The following is a 16180-nucleotide window of genomic DNA, read 5'->3' as shown; positions in this document are numbered from 1 at the left end:
CCCCCTCCCTGGGACACTCGTCCATCCTGCCTGATCCTAACCCGGAACTGGAACCGCTCTGTCCTTTCTGGATGACAGGTGGTGGGAAGAGGTCAGAGCAGACTGTCGCCCACTACCTCTCCCTTCAGTTTGTCAGGACAAATGCTGAGGACGCTGCACACAGGCGTCTCAGTTAACTAAGGTTTGCTTTAAGAAATAGATTTGTTTTTCTACATGAAAGCATAGTATACTGAGTTTGACAGAAAAATGAAAACTATGCTTCTATCTTTTAAAAACAAAGGATGTGCCAGGTGGTGGTGGCACACACCTTTAATCCCAGCACTTAGGAGAAAGAGGCAGGGGGATCTCTATGAGTTTGGGGCTAGCCTGATCTACAGAGTGAGTTCCAGGACTTAAAAAAAAACCACAACAAAAAATGTGAGTCTGCACCCTGTTTGGCCCAGCTTCCTCCTCTCTTTCTTCTCTCATTTCTTATGGTGGACAGTTACTACCTTTTATTCTTTTTTTTTTTTAAACACAAAGACATATACAATAAGTGTATGCAGCGCCGCGCCCCCCACCCCCAATTCAGTGAATGAGTATAAAGTAAATCCCCAAGTCACTACTACTCAGGTCAAGAACATCAAAAGTAACATCATTGTTGGAATACTAACAACTAAAATTATTTTTTATTTTTATTTTTTTTTTAGATTTATTTATTTATTATGTGTACAGTGTTCTGCCTGCAAGTATCCCTGCAGGCCAGGAGAGGGCACCAGATCTCATTACAGATGATTGTGAGCCACCATGTGGTTGCTGGGAATTGAACTCAGGACCTCTGGAAGAGCAGCCAGTGCTCCTAACCGCTGAGCCATCTCTCCAGCCCCCTAAAATTAGTTTTTAAAATATTTTTTCCTGAGTGTCTTGAATGACTGTCTCAGGAATAAAGCAAGACCGTATTAAAGTGCTCGTGCTTAGTAACTGGAAGGCATCTCCCACGTGCCGGGAATCTGCATCTTGTCTCTGGAGTGTCAAAGGTGACAGATGCACCAGCAGTTACTCACCGCGACAGCCCGAGGCTGCTGGTGTCACACAGAGATGTGTTGAGAGTGTGTTAGTTGTACTAGCTGCCCTCAGCCCACATTTCCCTCCCAGGGAACCTCCTAAAGCACAGTCTTAGCTAGCAGAGGAACTATTAGCATTAACTTTTCAAAGTTTTCTTCCCGATTGGGCTGAGTGCCTGCTGTTGACTTCTGGATTGTTACATCTGATTGAGGGTGGCTGTAGATGGTCTGGCTTGTTACATCCGATTGAGCGTGGCTGGAGGTGGTCTGGATTGTTACATCCGATTGAAGGTGGCTATAGATGGTCTGGATTGTTTCATCCGATTGAGGGTGGCTGTAGATGGTCTGGATTGTTACATCCGATTGAAGGTGGCTGTAGATGGTCTGGATTGTTACATCCGATTGAAGGTGGCTGTAGATGGTCTGGATTGTTACATCTGATTGAGGGTGGCTGTAGATGGTCTGGCTTGTTACATCCGATTGAAGAAGATAACTGTAGATGGTCATCGATTAGTAGACTTCACCCAACCAGAACTCAGAACTCTAATCAGCGTTTGACTCATCATGTGTATGTTCATACATTTGTGGGTCTGCCTGCGTGTTTGTATGTTGAGAACAGAGGCCAACGTCGGGCATCTCACTCAGTTGCCTCTTTCTCGTTCTTTGAAACAGTTTCTCAGTGAACATTGAGCTTACCAATTCAGCTGTACTGGCTGGCCAGCAGGCCCCAAAGATCTTCCTGTCGCTGCCACCTCAGCACTGGGATTACAGGTAGAAGCTGCCTCACCTGGCTTTTAACGATGTGGGTGATGAGAGCCAGGCATGGTGGTGTACACCTTCAATCACAGCACTTGGGATGCAGAAGCTGGCAGAACTCCGTGAGTTCAAGGGCAGCCTGGTCTACATAATGGGTTCCAAGGCATCCAGGGCTACATAGAAAGAGACCCTGCCTGAGGAAAAAAATGTTATGCAAGTCATTCATGTTTATTAGAGTGCCACTTCCCAAGAAGCTTGGTTTCTTAGGGCCTTGACTTCTGTTTAAGCATAGATTGATGAATTCTTGAGCTTGCTGAATCTTGTTGACCCTAAGTGGAGTCCATCGGAACCTGACTGAGAACATCACAAGGGCTACGGCAGGCCACAGGTCACAAGCAGTGACCATGGACACAGTGCACGTGTTTCCTCTGCTCACACATGCCCACGTTCAAATTAGAGGAACTAGTAAGATTTCTGAGCCAGTGCTCTGAAGTCCAGTGTCAGAGGATCCTGTGAGTCTGAGACAAGATCTTGGCTCTCTCCAGCCCCAGTTGTATTTGGTAATTCTGGTATAAGGAGGTACTTAGAGTTATAAGCTGTCCTCCTCCCTCCCTCCCTCCCTCCCTCCCTCCCTCCCTCCCTCCCTCCCTCCCTCCCTCCCTCCTTGCTCGCTCTTTCTTTCTTTCTTTCTTTCTTTCTTTCTTTCTTTCTTTCTTTCTTTCTCTCTCTCTCTCTCTCTCTCTCTCTCTCTCTCTCTCTCTCTCTCTCTCTCTCCTTCCTTCCTTCCTTCCTTCCTTCCTTCCTTCCTTCCTTCCTTCCTTCCTTCATCATGTGTATGGGTGTTTTGCCTGCATGGATGTCTGTGCACCACATTTATTCAGTTCCTGCAGAGGCCAAAAGAAGGCATCAGGTCCCCCTGGAACTGGGGTTACATGAGCCATCACATAAGTTCTGGGAAGAGAACCTGGATCCTCTGGAAGAGCAACAAGTGCCTTTAACCACTGAGCCATCTCTACAGCCCCCTAAACTGCCATTTCTTTAAAAAAAAAAATTGATGAAAAGCAAATTGATAAAGGAAAGTGAATTTATTTACATTTACCCAAAGCAGTGAGAAAAAGAGCCCTAGTTGTTTTCATGTTTCCTGGGTCACTGTTGGAAGTTTTATAGAAGACCAAACCAAAGCCAGAAAGTTAGTGTATGTTCCTGGGGGGTGAGCTCTGCCTCTGCCTGGCATCCGGGATTCAGCCTTTGCCTCCCCCAACACAGGGTTCCTGGAGAAATGTTCCTTCTTTGCTGTCTGTTGTTCCAGTAGCCTGAAAGCAGGAAGGAAGGGCTCGTGGGTAGTGTGTCTTGGGAATAGTTTGTTAGGGAGGCTGTTACAGTGAGTCTGTCTGCTTCCCATATCTTTGCTTTAATTGTGCAAATGAGACACGCACATTTTCACGCACAGTGTTGGTAGAATTTTATATCAAAGCTTAGGTCACAGATTTGAACTACCCCCTTTTGGTTTGTTTTTTACTGTAGGGGTTTTTGGAGAAGTCTTGAGAAACCTAGAGTGTTTGTAAGGGTGGGGTACACATCGGTTACAGAGAGATGTCGGCAGATTGGAAGGAATTTAAAGAGGAGCCAGCACTGTTGGAAGGAAGGACATAGGAGACATGAAAGGAGCTGACTAGCACAGCATGGCCAGAGACTGCTGGGGAAGGATGAATGTGAAGGACAGAAACACCACGTGTTTAGAACCATCAAAACAAGAAAGAAAAATGAATGCTGGCCATGAAAACACTGCAGCAAAACCCATGACTCTGTATGCTAACCCAAAATACTAATTAAAAAAAAAAAAAAACCATATATGTCTGAGAGTTTTGTTGGCTGCCAGTGGGAGCCAGAAAATGGCTTGGATCCCCTGGAACTGGAGTTGCAGATAGCTGTGCCCGCCATGTGGGGGCTGGGAACTGAACCCAAGACCTCTGCAAGACCAGTCAGTGCTCTCAACCACCAAGCCAACTAGAAATTAGCCCCTAAAACCCATTTTTAAAAAACTCTAAAAGAGCCGGGCAGTGGTAGTACATGGCTTTAATCCCAGCACTTGGGAGGCAGAAGCAGACAGATCTCTGTGAGTTCAAGGCCAGCCTGGTCTATAGTGTGAGATCCAGGACAGCCAAGGCTGTTTGTTACACCGTGAAACCCTGTCTTGGAAAAACCAAAAGAAAAAAAAAAACTCTAAAGGAAAAAAATAATGTTCAGCATAAAAAAATCTATTTTTATGGCGAAACCTATTAACTTGAAATTAAAGTCTGGAAGGAATGTCAAAAGCTTCTGTGCAGGAGACACTCTGAGCTGCTGAGGGCTTTTGTCCAGGTCTAATTTTGAAGGCTGAGGTCATGCTCTTCCTAGCGTGGATTTGCCACCCAGTTCTGATTACACAGTTTTGCATATCAGTGTCAGCAGGAGGCGTCAGGTTGCAGTCCGTGGGAGCTGACTCAATCTGATGTTATGGAGACTCATTGAAACTGAGACTACGGTTCCTTCTAAACTCCATCAGCTTCCTCCCTCCTGGTGCCCTCTGCTGGGATCTCTGAGTATAAACAGGATGGAAGAGCGCAGTGATGAATGGCCACAGTGGGTGAAGCTGGGCAGCCAGTTCCTTGCAGCTCAGTTGCCCTTGAATTGTCATGGCCTGAGTGTGGCATGATCTTGCACGTGTTGTAGTTGGGAGGTCATGTTCCAGGAGGGAACAGACACCAGAGCCAGCCAATGGGAGCATCACATACAATCTTAGGTGAAAGCTGCAAAAACATTCACCTTTCATTGAGAGAGTTTGCAGGATCAGAGTCTTGGCTCTGGCAACCTTATTAAGCCAGGTTTGGCCTCTCAATCTCATAGGCCAATTAAACACTCATGAGAAGCAGAAAAAGGAGATGTATTCAGTGTGGCCGAATTAGGAAGAAGAGAGATCCAGTGAGAACTCTCTCCTCAAGTCCATCTGTCCAGACATGAAGTTTAGGTTTAAATAGAACCAAAGTCCCAGCCTTTGCACCTCCTAGCCTGAGACTCCTGGGGAAATTCCAATTTCTTGCGGTCCATTCATTTCAACAGTCAGACAGCTGGGGTGGAGGGGCATAAGTGTCCCCGTAGAAGGCCTTGATTCCTGCCTGGACAGTTAGTTGCAAGGTAGCCTTGGAATTATCTCTGCTTTGAGGAACTCAGGCAGGGGAGATCGCCTTCAACTCAGAAACCTGAAAGGGGTGTGGTGCCTGATGCGGAAGGAGCCTGAGGGAGCCCGCTGAGGCTCTTGGAAGGAACTGTACGAGGCAGGTCCTGGGTCCAACCAGATGTGGGAACAACCAACTTTATTATAATGTGGTTGGTCTGATCTAACAGTATTGTAAAGGGAAACCTGAGGGCCGCCAGGGAGCTGGACACTACCACCGAGTAAAACTTCCGGGAGGGAGCAAGCCAGCTCGTTTTCAGAGGCCTCTTACTGGAGTGGCCAGTGTGGTCAGAGTGGAGTTAGTGAATGCATGCATGTGGTCTTAGACTAATCTGCTCCCACTGGGTGTGGCGTCTCTATTCACTCCTCTAACACTTTTTATGAGCCTCCCTTAGGGGACTAGTTTGGAGTCTGGCGGTGATGTCCGAAGGACTGGGGATGCAGTGAGTTCCGAGACCTGGCAGGTATGAAGTGGGCTTGGGGAGTATTTAGTGACTGTGGCCACAACCTGGGTCTTAGATTTTTGGCCTCATACCTGTTGTGTAAAGCTCACCGTGTCTTCCCTGAAGAGTCCTGTAATTAAGTTTTTATTTCCTCACCAAGGTCTCGGCTTCAAATTAGACACACATGTGACAACAGCATCATAAAAGCAAAGATAAGAGAAGATGCTGTCTCTGGCCTTGGGCACGTCCATCTTTTTCCTTCTTGCAAAAGGAGTTGATGCTTCAGATTTTTAAGATAGGATTTACCTATGTGATCCCAGCTGGAAGGAGTTCATACTTTCTGCCCAGCTAGGAACTGTTGGTAGAATTTAATAATACAGACTGGGGAAGGCATTTAACACACACACACCTGCAGATGCTGATTCCTGCTGGGCCGCCTGGCCCAATAGATGCTCTGGCAGAGGTGAGCAGCCTTCTGAGGAATTGGGGGCTTCCCTGCCGCTGCTGAATCTGTAAGGAAAGCTGCGCCCCCTTCTGACAAAGATGTTAAGAGCAGCCTTGAGGCTGGGACTTGCCTCTCCTGGATGTGCCGCCCTCGACTTGCCTTCTTGTGGGGGGAGGAGTGGGGAGTGGGTAGGGAGCGGGGGCTGGGGGGTGGGAGGAGGGAAGAGGGGGATCTTTGATTGGTGTGTAAAATGAATGAAAAAAGAAGAAAAAAAAAAGAGTGTAAGATCGTGCTGAAGTCCTGGTGATGTTTGAATACCCGAATCTTCCTTGGTTGGTTGGTTTTGGTTTATCAAGACAGGGTTTCTCTGTGTAACAGCCCTGGCTGTCCTGGAACTTGCTTTGTAGACCAGGCTGGCCTCAAACTCACAGAGATCCACCTGCCTCTGCCTCCCGAGTGCTTGGATTAAAGGCACGAGCCACCATACCCGGCTCAGAACAAATGCTTAAATTGTAATATGAGTATGTTTTTATTTATTTATTTTTATTTATTTATTTTTATTTATTTATTTTTTTACTATCACCAAGTTTGTTTTCCCTCTATTTCTTTCCTGTTTTATTGATAGAGAGCATCCTAGGCCTTTTATATTCCTACTCTACTATATGTATTTAAGGGATATGTGTTTATATTTCATTTATTTTGCTGTGATTTCTCTGATTTCTGATTTTGCTCTAATATCTGTTAAATCTGAGGAAACCCCACCCCCACCCCCCACCCCCCGCAGCTTCTGCCTTTGGTCCGGCATGTAGTGTTGATGGGATTAAGTACATACTAACATTTCTCTTTTAACCATTCCTCGGCTCCTTTTCTTATTGTCCTCGTATGCCGGTTTCCCTGGAACATACCGAAGTTGGGAAGATAGGACATTCCTGTCCTCTGCCGTTGTCTGTCAGCTCAGTAGTAAGATAAAGGGATGAGTGTAGGTGAGTTCTAAGGCTGTCGCTCTCTAGGGTTAAAGAAACAAGATCGGTGTTGCACAGACCTGAGATGCTTCACTGCAGCCTTCCCTAGTTCCGGGTGAATGCTGAGAGCGTGGCGGAGCCAGGTGCCGAAGGAGGGAAGGGGTAGCAGCTGGATGACAGCATCGTGGTGAGGAGTGGGGGTGGACCTCGGCAGTGACTGAGCCAGACGCTGTGGCAAGCTGAGGTGTGTGAGCATTTCTCATGATCTGCATTTTCCATGTGTAGAGAAGGGGAGAGAACAGCTTGTCAGAGAGTCAGTTCTCTGCCTCCGCCATGTGGGTTCCAGAGGTCAAAGTTAGGTTGTACCCATTGAGATGACTGACTCGTTGCCCCAGAAAGGATATTTTAACAGCCTTTTCGGATAACCGTGTGTGTCTTTCTTTAATGCTGCACCAAGATTGACAAGTGGTAGTTTCTCCTTTTAGATCGGTTAATTTCATGTCAAGTGTTTTACTTACATGTGTGACTGTGTGCCGCAGGTCTGCGGTACCCATGGAAGTCAGAAGAGGGCATCAGATCCCCTGGGGCTGGAGTTACAGGTGGATTTGAGCCTCTAGGTGCTGGAATTGGACCTGGGTCCTCTGGGAGGACAAGCAAGTGTCCTAGGCCATCTCTCCAGCCCTCAAGCGATAGTTTTTGTTTTTTTGTTTTTTTTTTAAGTTTCATTGCTGTGTTGTATCTGAAACCATAGGAACAACTAGCTAACTGACTTCTTCCTTTTTTCCTCCCTCCCTCCCTCCCTCCCTCCCTCCCTCCCTCCCTCCCTCCTTCCCTCCCTTGCTTCCTTCTCCCCTTCTTTTCTCCCTTTCTTCTTTCACTCCCTCCCTCCCTTCTTTTTTCTTTCTTCCCATTTCTAAAATTGAACCTGAAGCCTCACATACACTAGACCAGCTCTCCATCATGGACCTGACATACACTAGACCAGCTCTCCATGGACCTGACACACACTAGACCAGCTCTCCATGGACCTGACACACACTAGACCAGCTCTCCATGGACCTCACATACACCAGACCAGCTCTCCATGGACCTCACATACACCAGACCAGCTCTCCATGGACCTGACATACACTAGACCAGCTCTCCATGGACCTGACATACGTTAGACCAGCTCTCCATGGACCTCACATACACCAGACCAGCTCTCCATGGACCTGACATACGTTAGACCAGCTCTCCATGGACCTCACATACACTAGACCAGCTCTCCATGGACCTCACATACACTAGGCCAGCTCTCCATGGATCTGACATACACCAGACCAGCTCTCCATGGACCTCACATACACCAGACCAGCTCTCCATGGACCTCACATACACTAGACCAGCTCTCCATGGACCTCACATATGTTAGACCAGCTCTCCATGGACCTCACATACACCAGACCAGCTCTCCATGGACCTCACATACACTAGACCAGCTCTCCATGGACCTCACATACACTAGACCAGCTCTCCATGGACCTCACATATGTTAGACCAGCTCTCCATGGACCTCACATACACCAGACCAGCTCTCCATGGACCTCACATACACTAGACCAGCTCTCCATGGACCTCACATACACTAGGCCAGCTCTCCATGGACCTGACACACACTAGACCAGCTCTACGTGGACCTCACATACACTAGACCAGCTCTCCATGGACCTCACATATGTTAGACCAGCTCTCCATGGACCTCACATACACCAGACCAGCTCTCCATGGACCTGACATACACTAGACCAGCTCTCCATGGACCTCACATACACTAGACCAGCTCTCCATGGACCTCACATACGTTAGACCAGCTCTCCATGGACCTCACATACGTTAGACCAGCTCTGCATGGACCTGACATACACTAGACCAGCTCTCCATGGACCTGACATACACTAGGCCAGCTCTCCACCATGGACCTCACATATGTTAGACCAGCTCTCCACCATGGACCTTTATCCCAGCACTCATTTATTTCATTTTGATGCACGGTCTCACTAAATTGTCTAGCATGGCCTTGAATCAACTCTGAAGCCCAGGCAGGACTTGAATTTATGATCCTTCTGCCTCGATTTCCTGAGTAGCTGGGACTCACACCTGTATCGTTAGGCCTGGCTCTATAGGAATAATCTTAAAAAGAAGATTCATGGATTTCTTTTTATTGTGTGTGCACGCACATTCACATGCACTTACATGTACCACGTGAATGTAGGTGCCTAGAGGTGAGAGGCAGTTGGAACGCCTAGAACCCAACTGGGTGTCCTCTGCACATGGGTGTCCTCTGCAAGAGCAGTCAGTGCTCTTAAACACTGAGCCGTTTCTGCAGCCCTGTGACTGACTCTTAATATACGTTACTTTAAAACCATTGACTGCCGCGGGATGGTGCCGTCATTTGGAAAATATTAGATTGTTGGGCAGCTCAGAGCTTGTAAAGGTTGACTTGTCACACCAGTGTCATAAAACTGCGTGCACCACCGCGGTGACCACTCTCACCCCCAAACCTTCAAATACGGAGAAGTTGTAGGCTCATGGCATTGTACACACGGTTTCTAAAAATCGAAGTTTTGCCCGAGATACCAAATTTCAGCATTGGCAACAAATACTGGTGTAACAACTACTTTTGTTCATTTTCAAGAACTGTCTGTCAGAACCCCAATTCCAAGTGTCTCTTGTTGCCAGTCACTGTGAGTGGATTTGAATTTCCGTGCAGAAAGTAGCTGTTCCCATGTCTCTCCTGAGTCATCTTACTTCAGTATGCAATACGAGTGCTATATTCATCCTTGTTGCATCACATTTTTTTAGATTTGACTCTGGAATCTACAAACTAAACTTTAATAATTTTTACTGCTTCATCAGCACATGACAGAGGGACCCCTGGACTCTTCATACAGCTCAGTGCACACGCCTCCAGTCAGGCTGACACATCTGTAGTTAGCTCATTGCCCACGCCTCCGGTCAGGCTGACACATCTGTAGTTGAATCTACCATTGATTTGTAGAACCTTTGCAAATATCTGCAAGTGGAAAGCATCTTGACGTGATGAGGAAAGTAGTTTTATTCCTATGGACTCCCAAAAGGATCTTGGGCACCCCGAGGATCTTCAGATCACTCTGAGCACTGTGGGAATTAGTAGTCAAGAGTAAGACTGGGTGTCTCTAGAGTGTGAGTTTGGACCTTGCTGCTGCTTCTTACTGGCTGTGACTTGGCAAGGTTACTCAGCCTTGCTGTGACTGTTGCCTGTCGTTAAATGGGTGTGATAATAATAGGCACTTCCCTGAATGAGTTGATCTGCCCAGTAGTAGTTAAGCCACAGTGAGTGTAGGTAGGACTCCGTACTTAGGTTATTGGTTGCATGGTTGGTTGGTTGCTTGCCCTAAAATAGTTCTCTTCTTTCAGCCTTCTAGAATGCCCAAGACATCCATCCATCCGTTGCAATTCCTCCTGTATAGTGCCCGTATAATGGTAAGACACATCTTAAGTACATTAAAGCTTGTATCCCAGATGGTAGGTATATCAGCTAACAGCTTGGCAGAGACTGGTCTGTCTGGTGATCCTGCCTCTTCCGTCCTGAGTCCAGACTCTGAAGGAATGGAGAGAAGAGAGTGCTTGATGGCAGGTTGTCAGGGATACTGTGGAGCATGTGTTGGTCCATTGGACAGGAGCATGGGCGTGCTGAGAGAGGAGGCTCTCCAAAGACAAGGGTGATAGCAGGAACTTTGCCTCTCACGCAGAGTGGTTCTGACATGTGTGTGAATTGCTGTCTAGGTGGAGGTGTCTATGATATATGATGGAAGTGCCCCTCCATACAGTCTCCGGTTCTAGGGTATAGTCGTTGTTGGAGCATTACCACAAAGCTCATTAGCTCACACTTGACTAATGCCTAACTTCTTACTCTTTCTATTTGTTTGTTTGTTTGTTTGTTTGTTTGTTTGTTTGTTTGTTTGTTTGAGACAGGGTTTCTCTGCGTAGCTTTGAGCCTTTCCTGGAACTCACTCTGTAGCCTAGGCTGCCCTCGAACTCACAGAGATCCGCCTGCCTCTGCCTCCCAAGTGCTGGGATTAAAGGCGTGCACCACCACTGCCCAGCGAACTTGTTACTCTTAAGAGGCACCTCTTAACAGGTTGATCTGTCCAGCCCATGGGCTCTGGAAGCAGGCTTGCCAGGCCTGCCTGCTGACTCTGGCATGGACTAGTTGTACAGCTTTGGCAGTACAGCTGTACCCCTTCCAAATGTTCATTTGGTCTCTATAAAGTGGGACTGCCAGACTTTCCTTAAAGTATTGTTAAGTGTTAAACCAAATAGTGTGCAGTAGGCAGCCAAATGCCTTCCTTATGCTCGCTTGATTTTTCTTAAACCTCGGATCTCTTCACTTATTTAAAAAAAAAAAAAAAAAGCCCCTGCATGCTGTTCAGACATGATCATCATTGCCTTCCTTCATTAAAAACAGTGTTTTGGGGAAAGTAAGCACAGCACTGGAAGAATTTTAGTGTTGTTTCTCCAGGAACTTCTAGCAAGGTCTTAGAAAACTGTAACTTCTTTTTGCTCTCACTCTTGCTGGGGACTGAGGTGCTCTGATCTGCAGAACTGCCTCTTTGCTGACTCTGCATGTGGGTTATCCAGTTACTATTCTGCTTTTGAGGTCCAGAGTCCCAGCTCAGCCCAGCTGTTTGATGCTGTGTCTGCCCACTGGGAAGAAGCAGGGTAACCCACATGAAAGCAGGCATAAGACCACCTCCTTCTCAGAGCCCATGCCTCCCCGTGCTCTGGCTTCCTGTTCTTAGAATGCCCGTTTCTGGAATTCACTGTTTTTGTTTCTCCAATCAGGGTCTCCACTTCTTCTTCTTCTTCTTCATATCACTTTTGAGTGGGATTCAGAGCCTTAGAGTTGTTAATGAATCTATTCCACCCACAACTTTCCCAGAACAGCTTTTTGATCATAGAATTTACTACAGACATACAAGGAATCCAGCCAGCCGGATTTCTTGTGCAGTTTCCCAGGTAGAAGGCTGCCCCATCTTAACCCTGCCTTGGTTTTTGCCTTGCAGTCTGGACAGCCTGTTTCCTTCAGTGATACTCTATACCACCCAAGAAATTTGTGGGGTTCAACTGACGCTAGAACCATTCTCCTAAAGTTTGAAGGACGGGCTGAGGAACTCAGAGAACTGTCTAGGAACCTAGTGTGTACCCTGGAGATAGACAAGTCCAGGTAGCCATGTGACCCCCACACTCTTAGAAATGTACATTTTGTCGTCTCTGTTCTTCAGTCCATGTGTCTGTTTGACTTTCCGTCAGTGGCAAAGAGGTTCTCCTCTAATCTTGGCCTTTTTAGGCCCCAGTTGTTTGGATCAATATCAGTCATTTGTCTCTTTGATTACATCTTTCCAGAAGCTGGTTGGCACTTTGAGAAGTCTGTCTCTTTGATTGAGCAACCCTAGTCCCTCCTGTTTGTTGATTTAACTGAATGTAGGCACCTGGAGGCCAGAACTTTCTTAGTATGGTCTCATTCATTTCTAAGGTTTCAGCCCAAATCCTTCATTAGTCAACTTCTGGTCATGAATGTCTAACTTCTTGCTTGCTGGGTGCCTCACAGATTGTCTAGACATCATGTAGGCCCAACATGTTCAGGATGGTGTCTTAGTTTTTCTTTTGCTGTGATGAAATAGTCCAGTGAGTGTGACTCAGAGGATAAAAGATGTGTTCTCACAGTTCAGGGCTAGATTCTGTCATGGTGGGGAAGCCATGTTTGAGGCTGCCGGTTACATTGCATCTACAGTGAGAAGTAGAAAGCAGGGGATGGTGGTTGCCCATGCTTGGTACCCTCCTCCATCTTACACAGTCTAGAATGCCCTGACCAGAGGATGCTTCTGCCTACAATCAAGATTGATTTTCCCATGTCGATTAGTGTTAAGACCTCATAGCATACCCAGAGGCCCATTCCTCAGGTGATCATAGGCTCTGTCAAGTCAGCAGTTATCACTAACCATCACAAACCCACCCTTTGTCAGCTAGACACCCACACACGTTTCTTCAGCTGTCACCTTCCATCTCTTGTCCCTATAGGCTCATGACTGTGTTACAATGTAAAATGCATTCTCTCCAACTTTAAAAGTCCCCATACTCTTGAACAGTTCTAACACTTTAAAAGAGCCAAGTCTTGGAACTGTGAGCTCTTTTTTAAAAACAAAAAAACAAAAGTAAAAACCAATAAACAAACAAACAAAAAACAAAATTCTTTATTCCAACATGTAATGGCACAGAATAAGCATTCTTATTCCAGAAGAGAGAAATCTTGGCATAGCAACAAATGATCAGACTACAATCCAGCAGGGCCGACACCCAATCCTGCAGCCCCGTGTGTGGCATCTGAGGCTCATGGTAAAACTGAGTGGCTCCAAAGGGCTTGCTTAGCCCCAGCTCTGCAGCTCTTTCTGCAGCACGCACAGCCTCTCTCTATGTCTGGCTCCACTCTATGCCTGGAGCTGTCCGTGACGGACGTCCCATCGTCTTGGCATCTCTGGTAGACACCCTGAAGTTCCTACTGCACCTTGGGCTTGGCCGTCATAATACATAGTGGGCTCTGAAGGGTCCCTGGCAGGAGCTCTGACCCCGCCACACATGGCCAGGTCTCAGCTGCTCTCTGAAACCCTGGAACAAGGCTCCAGAATCCTCTCACTCTTACATCTTTCATACCTCCCAAGTTCTGCTGCCAGCTTGAGATATAGCCTGGCTCCCATGGGCCACAGGTGTATCAGCTGCTGTGTGCTGACCCTTGGAAAACAGTCTCCTTGGAGGAGGAGGGATCCTGATTGCTCAGCCATATTCTCAGTTCCAGCTCTCTCTCTTCGAAAAGCTTGTTTTCACATGTTGGAGCCTTTGATGTGTGAGATTTTTGTCTTCAGGAACTCATTCCTTTTTAGCGATTACATCTACTTTCTCAGCATCTATCCTGTCTGAAGATTCTCGCTACCAAACACATTAGTTCTATACGTTTGAATTCCTTTAGACTCAGGTTCTCAGGATGCAGATAGAATGCAGCCAGATTCCCCAGAGCCCAGTTCCTCATACACTTTTTCTTCTCCCATCTGAAACCTCATGAGCTGACTTCACTCACTGTCTCTGTCTTCTAAGCATTCTTGTCTCCTAAACACTCACCAGAATGGCCCATTAAGCCCTGCTTCCAGCGCATTAGGGCTTTTCTAGCATGAAGCACCAAACTCCTCCGCATTTTAACTGTGAAACCATTCCCAGGGCTTCTACACCACCACCCCATGGTCAGGTTTATCACAGCCACAAACCTGCTCCTGGTGCAACAATTTCTTAGTTACTTATTGTTGTGATAAAACACTGACTACAGCAACTCAAAAGAGAAAGAATTCATTCTGTTTACAAGTCCAGATGGCAGGCGGTCATGGCGGCAGGATCAAGGTTTCAGGAATTTGAAGTAACTGGTTACATTGTATCACAACAAGAAACAGAAAGCAAGGAATATCTGCGGCTGCTCAGCCTGCCTTCTCCATTCTCCTTCTGCCTCCTCCAGGAGCCCCTGCTCAGGGAATGTCTCACCACCATTAAGATGGGTCTTCTCACATCAGTTAATGTATCAAGATAACACCCCACAGGCATGCCCAGATTCTCATCTCCCAGATGAGTCTAAATTCTGTCAAATTAACTCCAATCATCACAAATAAAATTTACTTTCTTTCTCCGCTCATTATCTACCAAGAACACCTGTTTGGAGATGTCTGATTCTGGCAGTTGCGTTAGTTCAGGTGTTGGAGTCATTTGAATATCTCACTTTTCCTTGACCTCTGAATCTAATATGTACATGTAAACTGCTCCTACCAGGACATTCAGTGTTTGCATTCCACAAGATTGGTGATTTCCTCCAAATACACTCCCCTCACCTCGGGTGACCACACTCAGATTAACCTAGAAACCTTCAGCTTGCTTTTAACGACTCCCAAACATTTTCAGGATCCTCCATTGCCTTAAAAGACTTTGTATCTGTTTGCAGTCTCTGTTATTACATAGGAAGCCCAAATTAGGTGGCTTAAAATAAAACCTATGTATTTACAGATTCTGTGGGTCAAGAATGGAACGGGTGTAGTCAGACATATTTTGTCTCTGCCCTGTGTTGGGCCTTCTGCTGGGAAGACTCAGTGGCCAAGATAATTTGACAGCTGGAGGCCGCTTTCTCCTCTCTCTCTCTCTCTCTCTCTCTCTCTCTCTCTCTCTCTCTCTCTCTCTGGCAGGTTGATGTGGCTGACATCTGGGACCTCAGCTGGGCTATTGGCTGAAGCTGTGGCTTTTCTCTGTGGTTGCTTGTTCTTCCTTCTACCATAGTGGCTGAGATCTGAGGGTAGCATTCCTCAGAGAAGCATGCTGTGTGTTCTAGCTTCAGAAGTAAGAGACTCATTTTCTCATTGGTCATGAGCCTGGCTGGATTTCAGAGGAATATCTCAGTGGGGAAAAATAGCAAAGTCAGGGTGGGATTTTTTTTTTTTAAATGAAGTCATCTTTAGGAAATTCCGCCTACCACAAAATCCAGACTAATTTGAGAACGCCGATACAATCTGGTTCATCTTCCTTTTAGCTAGAAAAACAGAACACCTATGTGACAGAAATCATGGTGGCCCTTCGTAGGTACTCTTCCAACCTAACAGTTCTGAGACCAGATAAGAGTTGAGTTGGTGAGGTCCAACAGTTCCCCCAAGGTCCACTAAATACTGGGTAGATGGGCTTTGAACTGGAACCTTTGGCTTTTCTACATCTGTACTATGGTGGGAGCGGCACATGACAATTATAAGAATTTATTAACAATACATTTTGTCTAGACTCTGACCTCTCACTGTTACAGGAGCTATTTAGGGTTAGAGCCTGAGCCTTGACTGCCCGAATAAGCCAGGTTCAGCCACCCACCCTCACAAGCCAATTAAACCAGTAGTGAAAAGACAAAAAAAGAATCATTCACTGTGGCCACACGGAGAAAGAAGAGGGTTAACGATGTCCAGCGGCTTGCCCCCTCCCCCAAGTCCGCTTTCTGGCTCCTAACTTAGGTGGAAGGCTAGATAGGTAAGTGGTTGTACCCAGGGTGTCCTGCCCGTTATTAACCCATCGTTGTCTGGGCTCTAGTTTCTCTGCAAGGTGGCCACGCAGTTGGTCAGGACTATGTGGGATCTCCTCTAGGTAGTGGAGGGAGGGGACAGGAGGACAAATGACCCCGGCTGGCTGGCACCAGGCTTCGGCCACCTCCTCCCAGCTTGAGATTCCTGGGG

The 16180-nt window shown here is 46.8% G+C and overlaps 1 protein-coding gene across 1 annotated transcript in view; it reads right to left on the bottom strand.

The window, feature by feature from the left end:
* Positions 1-16180, bottom strand: part of LOC143268207 (uncharacterized) — a 370245-nt gene that overhangs the window by 172426 nt on the left and 181639 nt on the right. The gene's annotated exons all lie outside the window — the stretch shown is intronic.

The sequence above is a fragment of the Peromyscus maniculatus genome, chromosome 12, assembly GCF_049852395.1.
Source record: "Peromyscus maniculatus bairdii isolate BWxNUB_F1_BW_parent chromosome 12, HU_Pman_BW_mat_3.1, whole genome shotgun sequence".
Taxonomy (NCBI): domain Eukaryota; kingdom Metazoa; phylum Chordata; class Mammalia; order Rodentia; family Cricetidae; genus Peromyscus; species Peromyscus maniculatus.
This window is presented reverse-complemented; position numbering and strand designations above follow the sequence as displayed.